General features: G+C 33.4%; 1 protein-coding gene across 2 annotated transcripts in view; it reads right to left on the bottom strand.

Annotated features, from left to right (window-relative positions):
* PCDH9 (protocadherin 9) overlaps nucleotides 1-21571 on the bottom strand; it is a 724127-nt gene that overhangs the window by 5139 nt on the left and 697417 nt on the right. The gene's annotated exons all lie outside the window — the stretch shown is intronic.

Raw genomic sequence — 21571 nt, 5'->3', positions numbered from 1 at the left:
CAATTTAACAGTATACTGTAATTTAAGAAACATTTTGTTGTCTGAAAATGTGTCTGCCAAGGGTATTATCTGAATGCCAAAAGTTTCTATATTTTTACTATTGTACAAACATAGGTTAATACACAGCTTTAGACATATACCCAGTAAATAAAGCTCTGATATTCCCAAAAAGTAGGAGACAAGTTAAAGTTTCCAGGATTTACTGTGAAAACATGAAAATCTTGCAAAAGTTTCAAGTGTTGCAACAGAAAACAAAGTAAAAAAATGTAATTTTTCTGACCATTAACATACATCTCAGCAACCATAAAAATCAAGGGTAAATAAAAAAGGAAGGTTATATAAATCTTGTTCATCATAAAGAGTTGTTCTCATAACTAGTTTAAGTCAGAAATGTGAAAGCACAGGAGACTGAAATTAAGATTAGTAATGTACTATGCATATTAAATATCTTCATTGTCTTTGACACACCACTGAGGACACAGATGGCCAGTTGAAGGCATCTTGCAGTCTAGCAGACAGGTAACCAATATCTTCAGTAGCACTAACTTTCTCTCTGTCATACTGTATTCCTAACTGACTGAACTTGTTCATCTAATCAGATTGGATTTTTGAGGAAGGACAAGATAGTAAAAAATGTAGAGAAACTACTTCATGTGTCTTTGTGAGATATTTCTCACTATTTGAAATATATTTTTCCAAATGTGCTGCAATTTTGAGCAAGATTTTTAAAACACCCTTTCTCAACTCCAGAGTAAATCAGCTAGCTAATTTTGTAGACATTTGAAGAGCTAGAGACATTTTTCCTTGATTAAAAAGCCCAGTAACATGAAATCAACAGATTGATTTTTGAGAAAGAATTTTAGAGGGGAGAAAGGAAAAGTGAAGTTACAAAGCATCTTGAGAAGTGGTATAAATCAAGAAAAATGCCAGTGATGTACCAGCAAAAAGCAATTGTTTATAACAATTGAATTGAGATGCAAAATAAGTGAGGGCACTAACAAAGATTTCTGCATTACAATGCTGAAGAATATTCTCTTGTACACTATGCATGTACAATAAGTTACCCACAATAACAAGTCCCTTCCTGAGCACTCAACTTATCTCAATTAATTTCATAATTGCTATTTTTTCTCAGTTTTTTTTTTTTTTTTTTTTTTTTTAAGTTGCCACATAGCAATGTATTGTAGTCAGTTCCGCAGATTATTATTTTTTGATTGGTGTAGGTGACAAATGACAGCTGTGGGTAGAGAGATCTTCCACTCTCATTAGAGGGCTAGGAACTCCAGGGCAGCCCCAGTGCTATTCCTTTAGCTGTATTGGAACAGTTACTCAAAAAGCCATGGGGTTTGGTGCAAGTCTGAACACTCTTCTACTTGTGCCTGGACGTAAAAGTCTGTGAATGAAATGCCTGCCCAGACTTGGGGAAGAGGTTTGGGTTTCTACTCAAGTGAGCGTGTATATTTTCAAGTACTCTGTTTCATGCTTTCTGTTCTGTAAAATGCAGGGAAAATTTACTTGCCTCATTAAAATATTGTGAAGTTGAAGTTCACAAAATGCAAAGCATCATCTCTTACGTTATTAAAAATATTTATTTAACTACTTCTGTTTTATGACATGGCACGAGGAAAATAAATCCATATTGTTAATTTTGTTTGCTTGTTTGTTTTCTTTTGTTTTTTTTAAGAGAAGATTTTTTTTTTTAAGTAATAACGTTGCTGTTGAGCTGCTACTCATGACTGCGCTTACTGGTTCTGGAGAAGGCAGCTTCATTCATAATGCTTGCAGTGCTCTTTTCACCTCATTTCCAGTTAAGTCTTTTAGATACAAAAACCCAATGTTTTTGTAACTATCACTGATAATAGTGGGAATGATGACAAGTGAGAGGACTTTAAAAATTTCCTACTGTGAGACTCTGAAAAAAGATAGAAAATAAATTTTGAGAAGAAAAAAAAAGGACCTCACTTACAAAAAAAAATAAATATATATATATATATATACACTTAACAATATGGTTTTCTTCAGATTTTTTTGTAGTTACGTTCTCAACTATAAAAGGTTTATTTTTTTTCTAAGACTCTCATTCAGGTTGTTATTCAATAGCATAAAGCAAAATGATCATGAAGCACATGATAGAAGAGAAATCTTCCATTTCCATGGGTAGCTTCTGAAGAGTTGGCTGCTTTATATTGTGAAGCAGAATTTTCACATAATAATAATTATCTTTCTCCTCCACCACAGATGAATAGTAGCTTTTACTCAATTTCTGAAGTTGTTTTATTACTACATACAAAGACCCCACTTAAAAACCTGTTCTTGATCCTTTAAATTTATAATTGTATTAATTTGTGTTCATAAAAATGTCGCTGAATTTTCTCTATCAAGTTTTGTCCACAGTGAAGTACTTTCTTGATATGTTTTTTTCAAAGTATTTGTTCTCTGAACAATTCATAATACATAAGGCTGATTATCAGTCTTGGCTACTTGAATACATAATGACACAAATGCTGATAAAACTGTACAAGCCATCTGTCTCTGGAGTTCATTGTTTTGAAAGCAAACACAAAAATGCATAACAAATACTCCTTTAAATTGTCTTTGTAAATATTTATATCGAGTCTTACCCCAAAATGCTTTTTTGCTATTATTTTATTCTTTTAATAGCTGACAAGAAGGTGCATGACTTGTGTCCTCATAAGCAGACAGGTGTAAGAAGAAAAATAATGTATGCCACTAAATAGCTAGTCATACCCTAATGGTGTGGTCTTTTATCACTTTTTATTGTACCCTGAAGCTAAACTGTTATTTCATTGATTAACTTACTGCTGCAATTAGCGAGTAGCTTCTGGTGTGTTGACCACCTGCTTTTCAACCTGCTTCTTTAAAACACTCTTGCTTAAAGCCAGAAAATTCTTTCTTTAGTGCTGAAGAGTCAAGACAATGAGTTCAAATCAGTGAGGCTTTGTGTTCTCAACATAAATAAAAATAAAATAAAATAATAGTGCTCTTTGCCTGGGGGCACTGACATTAAGTACCAGTGTATTCAAACATGGCCACAGCTGTGTTTCAGACTATCATATTTATTTAACTTTTCAGCTTACCTCTTAAACAGAAAAGAACAACAGTCACAACATTTTCAGCTCTATTTAAGCTCAAATACAGAAAGCTTTTTTAAAGCTTTCAAGGGTTACTTAATAATCTTTTCTGAGACCATATGATTTTTACAGCCTTTCCTATATAAATTGGAATTGAGATGACATTATTACATTTCTTGGATGTTTTATAATTACTGTGTATAATAAATACAAAAATTGCAGATCAGTTTATAATAAAAAAATCTACTTTTGATTTTTTTTTTTTTTCCCTCTTGGATATCAGTGAAATGAATGAGAGCCTGTTCTTCTTATAATCTGAGAAAAAGAAAGAAAGAAAAGAAAAATCCAAGACTGAAAAGTCACATGTTATGCTACTTGTGTTCTCTAGATATTGCTTATTAGCAGAAAGATTCTTCAGTGATTACAACCAAAATATATTTTCAGTATCTTATTACATGCCTATTCCACCTGAAAGATTCAATACTGTTAAAACAATACTGTTAAAATAATCAATGTCATGGCCCCAAACCACCTTGTTCCAAGGTCCCTGTGTCCACTGCTGCTGCATCTTTTTTAATATAATTATCACCAGCACCTTGTAATCTGTTGCTTCTGTCTCTTCTTGTTGATGTTCCACATTCTGTACTCAAGAGCAGATCAAGCCCGGAATAGTTATTTTTTTCTGTTTTGTCCTAGCTTATTTTTCATTATTACTACCAAATAATACCATAAGGTTAGCCTGTATCTTCATTATTTACCAAAGATAAGCTGTTAGAATCATTAGCTGTTAGAATCATTAACAACAAGAGGGACAGTCAACTGAGGAGAGAGGGTTTGTGCAAGGTACTGCTCAGAATACAGAAATTCAACAATTTTCTTAGTAAAGCAATTTCTTACCAGACAGGAAAGCCAGACAAAAAAAAAAAAAAAAAAAAAAAAGATTTTCTACACAATTTTGTGAAATACTTAAGTGATATAAATAGTTTCCACTAAACTCTAGGTGGCTAAGATTCGTACTTCCAAAAAGATTCCAAAAACTATGCGTGATGACTTCTTTGGCTTCATCAATTTTGGAATGCAAGATTATTCAAGTAATTGAAATTCTGCTTCTGCACAGAACTGCCTCAGTCTTCTGATGACTGAAATGCTTCATGCCTAAATTGAATCAGGATTACGAAAGTAAATGTTCCCCTTCCTTCGTATCTTGAATTTCTCAATGCAATTGGCATTTTAAGAGTACAACTAACATATATACGCCAAGAGGTTCTAGTTTTGAATGATTGCAATAGGCTGTTTTTAGATAGATAGATTCAGATTCATTTCTCCCACAGACCAAAATCATCTTCAGTCTTGCTAAAAAATTATTTGTTATGCATTGACATACATGTATAAACGCATATATGTTTTCCCACATGTATGTATTCAAGAAGTAGGAGCAATTGTAGAGATGCACTGCCAACCAGAGCTGGACAAAGTCCAAACGATGTGGACCGAAGTCCCAAGTTACAAGAGGAAGTTTACTTCTGAAAACATTCAGTTCCTTGAAGCACGTGACAATTAGAGACATTAAAATGAGACATTAAAGAGACAGAAAATAAACAGCAGCTACTGGCACAATTAGGGAGACTTGGAGACATGTTATAATATGAAATCTCTTCCTCTCCCTGCTCAAGTGTGACAAGCACATAACACCACAATCTGTGGCAACACTGGATAGGACTGCTACCACTGTTTCAGACAATATTGTATATTTAGCAATAATGATAATTATCAACTATTTTTAGACAAAGCCTAATGTGCTTGGGATGGGTTGGCGGTTGGACTAGATGATTTCAGCGGTCTCTTCCAACCTCAGTGATTCTATGATTCTAACTAGTGTACCATACAGACCACATGTTGAAGCACAGGCAGCCTGGACAAATTTCTCAGTTCCCTGCATTGTCTAGGGCAAGACAATTTTCTAGAAATCATACCTTCCAAATATTTGAATTTGTTTTACAATGTTTCAGGGACTACAGCATATGTTTTCCTAGACCTGTTTACTCACATGTTCCTTGGAAAGAATTTTGTGGCTCATTTCTGCAGATACGAATTAAAAACCTCCTTTACTGTAAAACTAGATGCTGGTGCCAGAAGGCTATTTGCATGTTGCTATGCCTAAGCAAATACACTTAAAGAAAGTATATAAAGAATTTTAATAGCATTTTGTAGTTTAGAGTTTTCAGTAATCCCATGAAGTCCTCCAAAACAACTTGTCTAGAAATTGAAGGTTTATTCTACTATTAAACCTCTCTGCTCTTACGATCTAAAAACCCTTGAAATCAGCTCAGCTGAATATTACTACTGTTTTATTTCTAGTTGTTTTATACAGAAATCATTTAATAATGAATTTATTTGGGTCTTAGAGCTTTGAGATATTTCAGAGAAAGAAAGTACTTCTTTATAGCCTAGTGGTTGCTCATTTTGGTTGCTTCCAGTCACAGGTTTAACCAAATTCTAGTACTCAGTTGTCTGTAAAAGATGGCATGCAGTCCATTTCCTAATTGTGTTGCACAGACTTCAGTGTATACCTTATCTCACTGTAGAGCTTGCAACATACTATGAATCAAGCTTGATTAGCAATGTCTAGTTTTTACGAACAGATGAAAAGACAAATATTGTATTTAGGACCATTCTGTAGGCAAGCCACAGCACTGAGACATTGTCTATGCAATCAAGAGAGTAAGAAGCTGCCATAGCAGCTGTTCCAAATCAGCTATGGTCAGGTATAGTGCAGTTTGCTACCCTGTGAACAGCTCAAACCTTCAGTTCTCTTCACTGATTATAAAAACCTATCTGCGCTATTTATCTTTGATACTTTTTTTTTCAATATTTAACTGGGTGAAACCTTATACCTTGTATTAATAAAAATTAAAAAAAAATTAAAAAGTAGCCTCACTAGATAATCTAGAGGTACTTTCTGTTTCTAATGAGGGATATACCAGCAAATACAAATATAAAATTGTATTCTATATAAATATTCACAGACAAACAAAGCCAAATGTATCATGGCTTTTAGAAATATAGAATATGCAAACTAATATCTGGCTTGTTTTTCTTGTTTAGTGCATTCTGTCATTGAAAGCAAGCAACCAAATAAAGAAACAGACCACAGACTACACAATGTATTCCCAACTTCAGTCAGTTCAAGTTCAGTAACCTTCTTGGGTAAGAGGAAGGAACAAAAAAACATTACCTTCCCCACCAAATTATCTATCTATCTATCTATCTATCTATCTATCTATCTATCTAAGTTTTGTTAGTAAATAAATAAAGAGTAAATGTTTTACACATCCCTAATACAGATATCACTCTTTAATCACAAATGAAAAGTCAACATTTGAAAATGGAGAGAAACCAAATACAGTAGCACGTGAGCAACCAAGCCAGCAGATGCTCCCCAAGAGGCTATTGTTCTTTGGATAGCTTTTATGATACACAGAGAGCAGACAGCATATCTTTATATATTTGAATTCCATGCCTTCACCATGGCATGGAAGTCATCCATCTTCTCATCTCTGAAGGTACTGCCATGAAGTATGCTATCTCATTCTATTTCCTCAAAATTAGCTTGCTTTTTTTTTTTTTTTTTTTTTTTTTTTTTTTTTTTTTTTCACTGCTATACATTTCATTTTAGCAGGGCCATCTAATAAATCCAGATTCAGATGAACTTCCTAAACTTGATTGGATTACTTAATGAGACCAAAGCACAGTCAGTGTTCATGTATTTGGGCTAATATTCATTTTCAGCATGAAATGTTTTTTCCTTGTGTAGCTCTTTATTGTGTTGTTTAAATATATTCAGATATTCCCAAATGTGATGATGAATGGTGAAAGTAAAATATTTGTACAGCTTCCCATGGTCATAATCATTTACTACCTTTTTTTTTCTTTAAAAGCTAAATATTTATGGCATTTGATAAAAACATTTCATTGCATTGATTTACAGGTAACCTGGTGAGACAGCAATATTTCTGACATGGTCACATTTTTTGATCTATTAATATGCCACAAACATGAATCTGCTGTCAGTCAAAAATAACTTGAGTCTCAATTTGAAAGATTCTGTCTACTTTTTATCATAAAATCAAATTCTGGTGAATAATTTCTCTATATTGAATATGAAAAGGCAGTATTCAATGCTTAAAAAGGTATCTGATATGAGAAAGGTTAGCAGAATGTGTCTATTGGCAGAAGCTATTGTCAGCAAGATAGCTGAATAATATTGACTACTGCATGGTGTTATAAGCATTCTAAGCAGCTACACTGCACTTGACCATTAGCTCATGAAGGAAAAGTAAAACAAGTCAACTTGCATCTAATTTGAATGTTATAATTTTTAAATGAAGTCTAAATGAAAGAGGTGTTTTTCCTGATCACTGTCTGTTCTCCAGTAGAAGTTTGATCTTCTGAGGTGATAAATACTAATCATGTCTTCAGAGCAGGCATGGTGTGTGGCATTTTTATTTGAGTATATCCATTGGCTGTACTAATCAATAACTGAATTAAGATACATCATGCATGTATGGATTATGAAATATGACATATGTTCAAATATTGATATATTTATGTATTTTATTTGTATGTACATTATGTAAATTTTCAATATTTTTATTTTTATACATTATATATTTATGTATCCTATATGTTTGCCTATCTAATTCCTTTATCTTCATTTTAATAAAAATTAATTTAGCAAGAAAGAATAAACAGTGTGCAGCATACTCATAGAATTAATTATAGAAAGGTTTAATCTGAAAAGGACCTTTAAAGACTAACTAGTCCACCTCCTCTGTCACTGAAATGGATAGAAAAACCACAAAATGAGCAACTTAATTGCTGTGCCCAAGTCATTTACACATTCATGCTAAACTCCTATTGTTATCAAAGTAGAGAGAAATTTGCACAGAGCAAACCGGCTATCTGAAGACCCGAGTCATTTTCTAGAAGTGTCATTTCTTTTAATTGATAAAAAAGAAATCCATGGAAAAAAGGAAATAGCAATTACCCATCTCGCTCTATGTGTTTAAAATGTATGTGATGTTGTCTAGTCTTTTGTTGCCATTCTAGAAAATGTTAGTTTAAAATCGGATCTCTTATAAATGGAGCTTAATAAAGGTTTCCTGTTTTAAACAATGTGGTTCCAGTGGCCAGTGAATAAACAAGGAAGGTGCACATAAAATATCTAAATGTCAGTGATCTGAAGCATACTCAGGAAGAGGGATTCCTATGCCTGTAAGGACTCATTGGAAGGTTCCAGCTACAATCAAATCATTTTTTAGAAAATTAATAATCCAAAATGATTCTAGTTCTCCACATTTTTGAATAGGTGAGTTATTCCAAAATGCTGCTACTTATGAGAGAGAAAACTGTATTTGAGGCTTCCTGAAGACTTGAAAACAGGACAGGTCATGCAGTCAAAAGATTTGAAAACATGAAATTATGGAAGAATAAATATGCTTAAACGCTATGGTCCAGATTAAAAATAGTATCTTTTCTAGTTGTTTACTCCACCACAAATTCATGTGAGTTTTACACTAGGAAAACTTTATCATAGTCCAGTGACATCCAGTCTTATTTACAGTACTTATCTCTAGATTATTCTCAGTGTATATACAAAGTTAATGAAATTCAAGCCAAGTATTAAGTTCTAGTATTTGTGTTGGTTTATATTCATTTTATTAGATGAGTTATTCAGTAATTATCCCCAAATATCTCCAGTTCTCTTGCTATACCAAAGTATCTCCACACTTTCTCTAATATCACTAGTAGTAATATCTGACCAATAGTTTAATGCGTTCTTGATAACTTCAGAACAAGTATTTCTTTATCGAAAAGAAAAAAAAATGTTGATATGAGATACTGTATTCTAACTTTCTCTTAGAAAGGTCACTGCATGTTTTAAAGTGATATAAAACTCTGCTCTTTTGAGCAAGTTCTAGAAGTAGTATTTGACCAAGTATCCATCATAACTTGATGAAAATAAATGGAGAACTACAATTTCCAAAACTGAAATTTATTGCTCTTACTATCAACCACAGATGCCATGCAGAGATACACGCAGAAGACAGGCTAGAGGCCACAGTAACAATTATTTAATCATAAATAGTGATATCTTCATTTGATCTAGCTTTTATGGAAAACATTATTTTGCCACAACCATACAATTTACTGTTGTACAATTGTTCCAGACTTTTGGGAATCTTGTCCCAGATATCAGTACATTTCTGCATTCTTATATGCTTCATGTTTTCTCAAATAAAACAAAGCACAGTTTTATAATATTTGCCCAGCTTCCTAGATGCAGTTTTCAGTTTATCTCCAAATGTAACAAGTCTATGTTCTAATCTTAGGAAAAAAGTCCCAACTTACTAATTTTGGGACTTGAAGCAAAAATTTAACATAAAGCTGCGATCAGGAACAATTAGAGTAGTTTAGGTTCAAATTCTAACGCTTGTACTTCTAGACATTCAGCTCTATTTCCTTGGTATTATTTATTTTTTCAGCAGTAGATTAACCCCTCTGTACAGCACTGAGTGCCAAAATAAACACTTTCCCCATGATTTCTTAATAAAAAATAACTTACTTGAAGGACCAAATGACAAATAGAGGGGGAAAAAAAAGCAACGTCATAAGAAAACTATGCTTATACAACTGAGTTGGTCCAGCAACAATACAAAATGCATGTATATATATTACAGTTGACTAAAGAAAACCACTGCTAATTAAAAAATATAGTTAAGACTAGTTGTGCATAGAAAAATTAAATCCATTCCATAATTAGGTTAATTATAACTACACAAACAGATAAATTTAAGTTGAAATGTATGAAACTAAAGTAGATTTCTTGCTACTTGGATGTTTTCCTAGTTTTCTTCACCACAATTCAGACTAAAATCAAATATAGATTAAACTCAGTATGTTGCAAATGCCCTTATTGTAAGTGTATTTTTGTACATAAGTAGCTTTTGAAATACATTTCCCTTTATAGAATTAAGATGTAAAACTGGAAAACTTAAACTAGATGAATCTGAGGAAAGTGTTTAAATTAGGTGCATAGTAAAATCAATTGTATTCTGGACATTGATTTCCATTCTACATACACACACACAAAAGTTTTTTTGTTTTTTTTTTTTACAAATTTCACAGGACACATATGCCAGAGATAAAAGAACCATTTCCTAATTCTGCTTATATAGCCACATCCCATTTAGTTCATTGTGTAACCTTTAGTTTACTGTCAGTAGAATTGTTAGAACTGCAGGAATATTGCATGAAAAATATTAGAAAGTACTTTTCCTTTACTTCAGAGTCCCACCCATGCTTGGTGACAGGTGAACTTTTTTTTTTTTTTTTTACAATTTTACGATTCTACAGTTCTTATTTTGCCTTAATATATATGAATATATACTTGCAACATTTTTCACAACAGATATAACCATATGTTTCATAATGAGCTTATATAGGCTATAGTAAAACTCCCATTAAACAAATATTCCAGTGTTAAAACACATTTATATTAAACTATGCCTCAGAAAGAAACTGTTCGATGTTTAGTCATTATATACAAAATGCTGAAAAGTAATATGGAAGCAATATCACACACTATTTTTCTACTTATTTTTGTTATTCACATAGTCCTGTCATAACTCTTGTCGAGAGCTGCACTTCCAGACTTTCATGTCTTACCTGGAAGACTGAAAAAAATTATCTTTGTGACACTAGAGAGGAAATCAAACCACATGTCATATGAATAGTGAATCCACACTTAGTGGAGGTGCAAAAGTTTCTATCATCTTCTTTCTATTTAATGAAAAATTTCAACAAAGTAAGCTTTCCAAAACTCTTTCACTTGCTTCATCATCTTCTTCTTCTTCTTCTTCTTTTTTTTTTTTTAACTGCATTATACTTATTCATGCAAAAGATTCTAAAAAAATAGGCCATTTTAACTTGCATCTATAACCAAGAATACAGTGAAAAGATTGTAGGAAATTTGTGCATGAAGTGCACATACGGTAGATTCCTACCAGTAAATTTGGAGGAATATACTGGCTGATATCTACAGATATTTATACATGTTTAAACCAACAAATATTAAGAGAATATAGCAAATAAATACATAGAAACATATAGGTAATAAAAATAAAGCAAATCTTATTTAAAATGGACTTAGATATATTTAGAAAGCTGCAGAAGGAAGAATTGATGCTATGAACAAAGACCATGAATACATACACATGTAAAAGACTCTTTATATTCTCATTTATGCCTGTACACTGTTGGATTTCTCAAATAATAATAACAATAAAAAATCAGTTGGTTGACATTTAAAGCAATTTTTACATTTTGGACAGGAGCATATAAAGATAAATGTTCATTTTGTTTTCCTTAAAGTATTGCTTTTGTATAAAGTCACAATTTAAGATCTGCTTACCTGTTCAGAATTCATTTAATGTGTATAGAAACACATACTCTTTGTCAAACCATATAGAAATCAGACCATTTAGATAAATATGACAAAATAAAGGCTATGAATATTTGGAATTTCCATGGAGTTTCAATTTGAGACAAAGTAAAACAGTAATTTCATATTTCTGAATTCACTGTTTCTATTTTCCATCTTCCATTGCATAGTATATTTTGGCACATACTTGGTGATTTGTGTTGTACATTTATCCCATTTAGCTTATAAAAATAAAGGACAATTTGAACAGCTTTGTGCTTTCTGAGCATGCTGGAGAACTCAAGAATTAGAAAAAAAACTCTATGAAGCAACTCAGTTTAACATTCTGAACTCATGTTTTTCTCGTGTTAAAAACAAATAAACAAAAAACAAAAAAAAGCAAAATCACTATTGCTGCTTTATTTAGTTATGAAAAGTAAATAAGAAATTGCAGTTTGGCATTTAGTTCACTTCAAATTTTTAATGTCTACCTCCCTTGTATGACCTCCAGTGTAGAAGTTAATTATCAATTATAAAATGTCTTGTCAAAACACCTAAGAATTATTGTTCTGTTAATACCTTTGTCCTGTGCTTGGGTTGAATAACTGATTTGAACTGAAGAATTCTGAAAAGGATCACTAGCAATTGGTTAGAACATACAGCCTTTTCCTGAAAACCCCATCCAGTAGTAGGTGGCTTTGTGCCAACAATGTATCTTTAGAAGAACTATTATAAAATTGTATTTAAGAGGAAAACAGACACATTTGAGATTATTATTACCCTCAGATCAAGTAAGTTAATTTATTAAATGGTAACTTCAGAGGTAGCTAGTCATTTGGAAACAACAGCAAACACTTAAGATCACAATGTCCTAGTTGAGATGTCAGCACACTTTCTTAGCACACAAACAGAAGTATTCCTTGACCATTTATTCAGCTGGATAACAGAAACTGGCAGCTATGTCTTCATAGATTCACCAGATACATACTTCTCCCTTGAAATAGGTTGTAGTTTTGCTACTACCTTTGACTGTAAAGCCAAATCTTTTGTCTCTGTAGAACACAAAATGAATTTCACTGGTAAGTCTGATTTAGGAAAGCGTGCACTGAAGGAGACAGATCAATTCTCTAGCGAACTACAGGTCATTCCTTTAGCATTTAACTTCTCTGTCTAACAAACCAATTCCTCTTAACAAGGACTTCAGGTTCTTCAGCTCAGGACTTTTTTTTGAGTTGTCTATATATAGCACTGCTTTCTCTCTTTTTTTACACATTTTCAATTCTTATCAATATTCCTTCTTTTATTTTCCACAAAAAAATTTACTCCCATTATCTTCTCTGCATGATAAGTCCTTTGCATTTAGACACAAGACTTAACTTCTAATGAGTGAAAGACTTATTTTGTGTATCATTTAGGTATAAAATTTAAGATTATTACAGAACCATAACTACTGAAGGATTCATTCCACTCCAGGGTTCTACCATTGAGTCAGGCACTGGTGCTGTTTAATATCTACCAGTGCTGCTAAATATCTTCAGTGACATTGACAGTGGGATTGAATGCATTCTCAGCAAGTTTGTCAATGACACCAAGCTGTGTGGCACAGTTGACATGCTCAAGGGATGAGATTTCATCCAGAGAGACCTAGACAGACTTAAGCAGTGGGCCTTGGAGAGCCTGATGAGGTTCAAAAATCCAAATGCAAAGTCTTGCACCTGGGTTATGGCAATCCCCACTACCAATACATGCTGGAGGTTGAAAGTATTGAGCACAGCCCTGCTGAAAAGGACTTTGGGATAACAGTGGGTGGCAAGCAGAACATGAGACAGCAGTGTGCCCTCACAGCCCAGAAAGTCAATCATATCCTAGCTTGCATCAAAAGAAGCATTGTCAGTAGGTTGAAGGGGGTGATCTTGCGCTTCTGCTTTGCACTGGTGAGACCTGGCCACCTGCACATGTATGTGAAGTTTTCAGTACAGTCCAAGTAAATAGAAAAATAATCATTTACTCCAGAGAACTGAAAATTTGACTAATATTAGTGGTCTAGTGGAGTGCAAACTGAGATGACAAACTTTTCAAATAAGTTTGAAAAGATGGATTACATCATATGTTTCATTTAGTCCCCCATTCGAGTGTAATGCATCAGCGGCATTCCTGATTAAAATGGAAAACGTTCCCTGCTTGGGGGGAGAAAAATAGCACTGAAAGTGGAAAACACCTGGCACACACCTTGAATATGAAAGTTTTTCTGCAGCACCATTTGTTGTTGTGATTGTTGTTGCTGTTGTTGTTTGTTGATGAATCCATTTCACAGTCTCAGACAATCATTTTGCAGATTCTCAGTAGTTTGACTTTCAAAGAAACATTATGCTCTGTTTCTATACCTCTGCAATCAAAGAACATGGGAATGACACACTTGTAATGTCTTTACTTCTGGCTTCCTCATCCCATTCACAGTGGTCTTTTTCTTTAAGGCCTTATTATGAACACTCTTCATCTTAATGTTTATACATCAACAGTGTATTCTACGGAATTTATGTCAGTTTATTAAGTAAACCTTTATGTTTTCACAGCTTCAAGACAAAAGTAGTAAGACATCTTTGTTGTTTAATGAGATTGAGCAGTACTTGTATGCAGAAATACCTAGCTCAAGCACGGCCTGCACCTACTAGAAATACTTTCTTAAATTTCATGTTAACTGTGTTGCATATCATCTAAACTTCTTTGTTCATATTCAGTAAACTCTGTTTTTGATACCTACTATTTACCGTGAAGGCATTTACTACAGTGTTGATAGCAAAAACTTACGTATCAATCAAAAGAAAAATCCAGATACAACACAAACTGATGTTATTAATGTCCAAAGTATGAGATAGTACTACCTGATGGAATTTTTATAAGTGTACAGCCAAACTGAGAGGAAAGAAATGTAAGCACAGGAGCCACCAATCTATATGAATCGATTTGAAGGAATTAAAGAGAATTAAAAAGGAAAATATACCATGACAACTGAAAAACAGGAAGAACTGCCACATCAATTTTAAGAATGGTAGGTAATATTAGATTACTATGGTAAGTTACTTCATTTTTAGAATCAAAGGAAATTGAGTAAATCTCATCTCTCTGGACTTGAGTAAAGGATGTGAAGTACCATATAGGAAATAATTTTAGTTTAACTACTATATAAGTAAACAGAACCTGTAGGTTGATAAAAGGACTGAATATGCAGTTCTGAAAGGGGAATTAGAGGGCTGGGAAGAGGTTGCTCGCAATTTAATTTCAGAACTAATTGTGAATAATATTTTCAATAATATTTTCAGTGATGACAGTGATAGAAATGCATGAGAAGGGCTTATACAACATGGTCTTTACCCACAAAACTATGAACTATCATCAGTAAAGAAAATGTTAAAGAAGACGTTAAGGACTGCAAGAAATGAAAACAGTCAGGAGTCTTTCTTACTAAAGAGGACTCAGAAATTTTAACTTGTTTCATTCAGAAGAATTAAACCAGAGAGAGAAAAACATTTGTCAGTGAAGAGAGAGGGAAAACACTTGAACTGACTTTGTAAATTAAGAAATACTTCAGCGTAAGAATAAATGTGATGACGGGTTCTATGAAAACAGACTACGGAACACCTTCCTAATGTAGCTTCCTATACTAGTGAAAAATTTGATGAGGAAGACAGTAGTTTTGTTTTTATTGTGCATATTAATGGAAGTTTATATTCTTCTATCTCTTTTCTGAAGGACTGACTTAAAGGCATGGCAGCTGATACACAAGAAAGTTATTCCATGTGGTAAAGCATTAAGACACTATAGTCAAATTCTAGTTTCTGATAAAAGGTAGATAAAAGGATTTATAAACTCTTACAGAGACCATATGCAGCATTAAGAATAAGTATCTTGAGCAAAAAAAGGTAAAATTTTTTAGTATTAATGTTGTACTCCATTCATTTTGAAAATCTCATTGGTGTAAGATAGCACTAGAAGTAAGACGATTTGATGAAACACTGGCATTTGTAATTGAAGAATATCTTTCAGCTCATCGTCTAGATTTTTTAAACAGGTTCTTCTACAATTTCATTCAGATGAACTCCTTCAGGCTTTACTTTAAGATGAGATGAATTGTAACCTGTCTACTTCTCCCCACTGATTACTAAATTACCCAAAATGCCTAGCTAAGACATATATGTGAGCTTTATGGGAGCTTTAACTTCTGCAACGAAAGTAACTGAAGACAGATCTTTCAAAATTTCTCATGAATCAAAAGAGAACTTTAACTGTGTCATTTAGTCCCTCTGCATCTTTACTGCTCAACTATAAAATGAGGATAATAGAATTTTGGTACCTTACAGGGCAATGCAGCGGATTGCAGATTCCATGACACTAATACCAAGGCAATGCAAGTCCTATAAGTACTTCAGCTACTTTCTGGACTACTGAATGCCAAAACAAAGAGGAAAAGAGGATAGAACTCATAAACAAATTTCTTTTCAAAGAGTGCCATTTGATGTCGCCCTGAAGGAAAACACCACCAAAAGATGGGGTTCCTGTAAAGCATGCTATGATTAATTGTTACAATAGCAGTGATTTATTTGAAAGAGTGGGCTTTCCTCCCACCTGAATAAGAATTCACACAGGATATGTTTTTCTCTTTTGTCACAGTCTGTTCTATTTGTCTCATGATTCAAGTAAACAATTGCTGCAATAATTAAAGAATTCTCTGTGTACTTCACTCGCTGATATGTGACATTTCTTTTCTTTTGAAATTTTGACTTCTTTTTAAAACAGCTATCAGGGATGTGTTTGCCATTGTTTAAATCTTTAGTGGAAAATTATTCTCAGCACATTCTTAGTGTCATACTGTGATTCCTCTGATAAAACATGTGCTTGTTTCATATATGCCAAGGCTGATTTTAATCTCTTTTTCACCAATACCAATTGATTTCAGCTGAATTACTCCCACTTTACTCTAGAACCACTGTCAGAATGATCCTCATATTTCAGCCAAAGCCAAAGCATATCTCCAGCAGGAAAATGCCTTTTAATTGCAAGGCTAAATTGGCATTCATTCAAATTTCCTTGGGAGAAAGGGTTTTCTAACCACATTGATTTAGAGAAACACAGAGGGATTATTTATTTAAAATCAAGGTTATAAATACTTTAACAGCAGCAGCAGCCATAAAGAGAAAACAAGTATTCAAAGTTGCTAAATATATATATATATATATTATAAAAATCTCCTCTTCAGTTGTCTAGAGCTAATGGCTTATGATAGAATTTGGAGAGTGAGAGAAACAGGTACAAAGAAGTACTTGTCAATAATAACAACAGCCTTATACTTAAAAGTAGATGTTTAAAGCCAAAATAGAGATATTTTTTTTCTTCTCAGTTTGATCTCAGGAAAAGTTATCTGTAACTCACAGATCCAAACTTGAGTCTTCTTATGTCACTCTAAGTACAGAGATAACTGTGCTAGAGATGACAAACTAGTAACCCCTCTAGCAAGTCAGACCTGTGGGGAGTGTCATGCTTTCCTTACCTGTGCTGAAAGCACTCCACTTGCTTAGAAATGCTCTCTTTTGTTCTCCCATAGTATCTGAAAATCATTCTTCAGTGACATGAAAAGTTGAATTTCATCTCAGAGAGAAAAGGTCTCTTCAATATCCATAGGAAGAAAGAATGATAAAATGAATGTGAAGCTTTTAATATTTTTATTTCCTTCTCCTCAAGTAAGAACAGCTTACAGAAAGCGTAAACGATAGCTCTAGCAAGCTGTTATAGCACCACCAAAGTTAAAGGCTGTCTTCTACAGTATACATATCTGTTAAGGACACATAAGAATACTATTTAAACTTGTGCTTTTAAGTGAAAATGTTATGTTACATCATTTTTAACTATAAATTTGCAATGTATTTTATTGCTAACCAGGCAACTGCCAGAACAAGAAGCAAAAACTGACGACTTAATTAGTAGAAAGCTTTTAGTAGAAAGATCGCCTTTCTCTCAATTTACACAGTAATTTTAGTCTAGTTATAATAAAGTATTACGCTAAATAAATTATAGCAAGCAGAGAAATCTCAAAAGCTAAAGGGAGAGAAAAAGTTGGAAGACTAAGCTCAAATATCCAGTCAGGTCAAATAATGTTATTCAAACCTCAGCTTGAATGACCAAAACCAGAACTCTGAACCTTTAAATCCAATAAAGTTTTCAATTGAAAGGCACCCAGAATTAGATTACTCCAGTTTGAAAGCTCTATTATCTAAAAAAAGGAATTCACACGGGATGAAACATGTTGCTAAAACATGTATAAGCATATTATATGTGTATGTATAAATGCTTACATAGAGCTTTTTAAAACTATAAGTGCAATTGCAACATTTCCCAGTTAAATTTTCAGGAAACAACTTATTAATGTTGTAGTAATGGTGATAATTTATGACTGCAAAGACCCTGAAAATGTGTACTGAAAATCTTAACAGCATGTCATTTTTTACTTTTAAATTAATGTCTGTGCTTTTAAAAATTTAACAAGAAATGACAGAACCTCTGTGTTCTGTCCAACATTTAGGACTAGATCTCTTGCCTCTTCTCAGTAGCCTTTCCATCACAAAGTTTTCAGAAAACCACATGCCTGCACTGAAGCTTTGCCTTAGTTTCAGCTGAGATGGAATTATTTTCTTCAGAGTGTCTGGTGTGATGCTACGTTTTGGTTCTAGTAGAAAACAATGTTGATAACACATGTATATAGTTGCTGCTATGTGGTGGTGTACTGAGCTGAAGTTATTCTCAGTGAAGTGCCCCAGGAGCTGGGAGGGAACAGAATTAGGACAGCTGATTTAAATTGGTCAAAGGGATATTCTACACCACATGACATCCAGCAGAAGGAATTTTGTAGGAGGTGAGAGTTCACTTCTGTCTTCCACTGCTTAGGGGGTTAGATGGGCATCAGTCAGGGGGTGGTGAGCAATTACTTGCACATCACTTGTTATATACATTCACAAGCACATACGTGTATACAGACATAACTATTATCCTTTTTTCTTTTTTAATAAATAGCTTTATCTCAAACTATGAGTTCTACATTTTTTTTCTTTTTTTTTTTTTTCTTATGTCTCTCCCCTATTTCACACTGGGAAGGAGTTGAAGCGAGCAAAGGATTGTATGGTGCTTAGCCACCTGCTGGGTTAAACCACAACAGGCGTCCCTTCTGCTGACCTTATGTACTAGCCACAAGGAAATAATACAAAAGTAAAGTAACTCCATTCATAGACCAGCATCAGTCAGAACAAGCACTATGCATGCAGAGCAGTATACACACACAAAAAAATTGCTCACAGTGTGAGCATGCGTCTGTAAAACCAGAAGCCTGCACAAGAGCTTTCTGCAGATCATACTTTACCAGAGCATGATTTAAAAATAAAGAAATAAATAAATGAAATAAAGGAATTGCAGTTAATGTCTTGATGACAAATTTTCCTGTGGCCTTGTTTGTTTCTGATTGATCTTTACTTACATTTTGGAAACCGAGTAGGAAAAGGACAGATGTTTTTACTACCTTTTGATAAAAATCTCTTAAATCTAAAAGATGTTTAAGCTGTCTTTGCAGAATTCATTTACAGCTTCCCTTGTAAAGGAAGCACTTTGCTTCTTGGGCAGTGATGAGGTGCTTCTTCAACTAGCCAGAGACAAGCATTAATGACTTTTTAATTATTTTTCTACTCAAGAATCTTATTTGTGGATCACTGAGAAAGTAGCAAAGGGAAAAGTGACTTCTGCCCCATCTGTATAACAGAAATTTTATTGATAACAGCAGTTTACAAACTTCTAGTGTTTTAGTGTTTTCAGTTATTACATTGCAAAGAAAATGGAATATGAGATAAAAGATGTAAGAACCCTCACTGTGCATCCTTAGAAGTTCTGGTAAAGCTACTGTGTGAACACAGCTATGTCAAAATAAAAGCAGTAAAAGTGTCTTCCAGCTCTCATAATGGGGGTGTTGTTTCTTAGGCATTGCTGTGCTGTAAGAGCTCCCTCTGTGTTCATACATCACTCCCAAACTCCCAAACCCTTGACATATAGCCTTTTTTAGCTTATCCTTTAAGGACCTTTAAGTTTTTTTGTTTGTTTGTTTGTTTTTGGTTTTTTTTTCCATCTTTATACATTTTTTTCCTTTTTCCTTTTTCCTTTTTTTTTTTTTTCCTTTCTTTTTTTAATGTCACATAAGATTTACACAACATACTGAATCATTTGTCTTCCTTCATAATTCCTTTGCAGGATTTTGCAGAATGTTTACTTAGAATTTGATCATGATTTACATAGAAGAATTCACTGAACACATCACCTTCAAACCTCTAGAAAAAAATAATAAAAAATAATAAAACATAACAGTTGTACAACAAAGCTTGCTTCCTTAAATGCTCTTCTGGTCTACTAATTATTAATTATTCCTAAATTAATTTTTTCTAAAGCTTAAAAAAGAGAAATAACTGAAATCTATTTTCCATCCATGAAATCAGTTAGATATTTCTTCTTAAATTACCTTCCTTTTGTCATATCTGTATTGGGAAGTGTTTAACACACAGACACATCAAAGACTATTGTACTAAATATACAAGAGCAGTGAAATTCTTTCTGTCAAAATGATTTCTTTCTGGATAAGTAATACCTTAACGAGAAAAAACTATGAATTCTGCTTCATCAAACAGAAAGAATCTGAGTATGAGGATTCTCAGTATGATCTAAATCCAGAAAAAGAAACGCTACCTGAAAGTATAAGGCATATGAAGATTTTTATTAGGCTGATTTCCAGACCATAGTCAGATAAGCTTTTGGGGATAAAAAATGCAACATAATATTTTCAAATCAGCTAATATGGAAGATTTAAGCAGTCTCTTCAGAGTATATGTATTATGTGTGATTAATGTAAAAAAAAAAAAAAAAAAAATCAGATCCTAGCTAAATGTACAAAAATGTGCCAAATATGTCACTCAAATCACTCATTAACATTAAGCTGATTAACAACATATTTAATGTCAGAATGAAATTCAAAGCCTGTTATAGCAAAACAGTTTAGGCTTACAGGATTGTATTGAGCACTGCTACACTGTATCCATTTTTATTTCAGAAACAGGGGAGGGAAGCATGAAATCAGTAGTAATTATATAAATATTAAGGCCACACAACTGGCTCTATTACTGTTTTCAAATGGTAGCATCTGCAAATTCAGCCTGTAATAAACACTAACGCATCTAGAGAGGAGAGTGCTGACACATGAATGGGATGCTTTGTCAGACTTGCATAAAAATGTAGATGAACTGCAGGGAAAGAAAACTAAAGAATTCAAAGGGTTTCTTGATTGCCTTCTTTAAAATGCCAGGAACTTAAGCTGGCCTTTCTTATCATCCTCTACACGCATGTGACACTTTGGGAGGTCTTTCTTATTGTACTATAATTCAGTAATTGTTCCAGCTCTGTGCACCAAGCCATCCTTCCAAAGTGCAGCATGAGATATATAATTCTGGTAATGAACAGCTGCATAATTTAAGGGTTGAACTAGCAGGGCACTGTTCCTTATTTGTGTTTTTTTAGCAGTTGCCAAAATATTCCTAATCTATTTTGACTGCCTTACTTCACGTAGATGATATATGTTGATATTTGGTCATGTTCCAGAAAGCAGATTTTATCAGCAGAAGTACCGCAGCAAGCTTTTCTCTCATTTTGCTTCAAAGGGCAACAGTACAGAGCTATAATGAGGTAATTTTTTTCTCAGCTATGAACATTCTCTGTTCTGTCATGCAGACTTTTTCAAACCTGGTACTATCCCCCTTTCCAAATCATGATAGACTTAATCACAGAGCTATCAAAGGCATTTCCACACCAAGGCATTTCTCTCACTAAGGCTAATTTTCCAAATGTTAAAAAGGTCCAGGCAGCGAGGCCCTTCAAGATGAAAGCTGCATGCTGATTAATCAGCTGCTTTTTTATTCTATTT

This window comes from Tympanuchus pallidicinctus, unplaced genomic scaffold, assembly GCF_026119805.1.
Source record: "Tympanuchus pallidicinctus isolate F22 unplaced genomic scaffold, pur_lepc_1.0 scaffold6, whole genome shotgun sequence".
Taxonomy (NCBI): Eukaryota; Metazoa; Chordata; class Aves; order Galliformes; family Phasianidae; genus Tympanuchus; species Tympanuchus pallidicinctus.
This window is presented reverse-complemented; position numbering and strand designations above follow the sequence as displayed.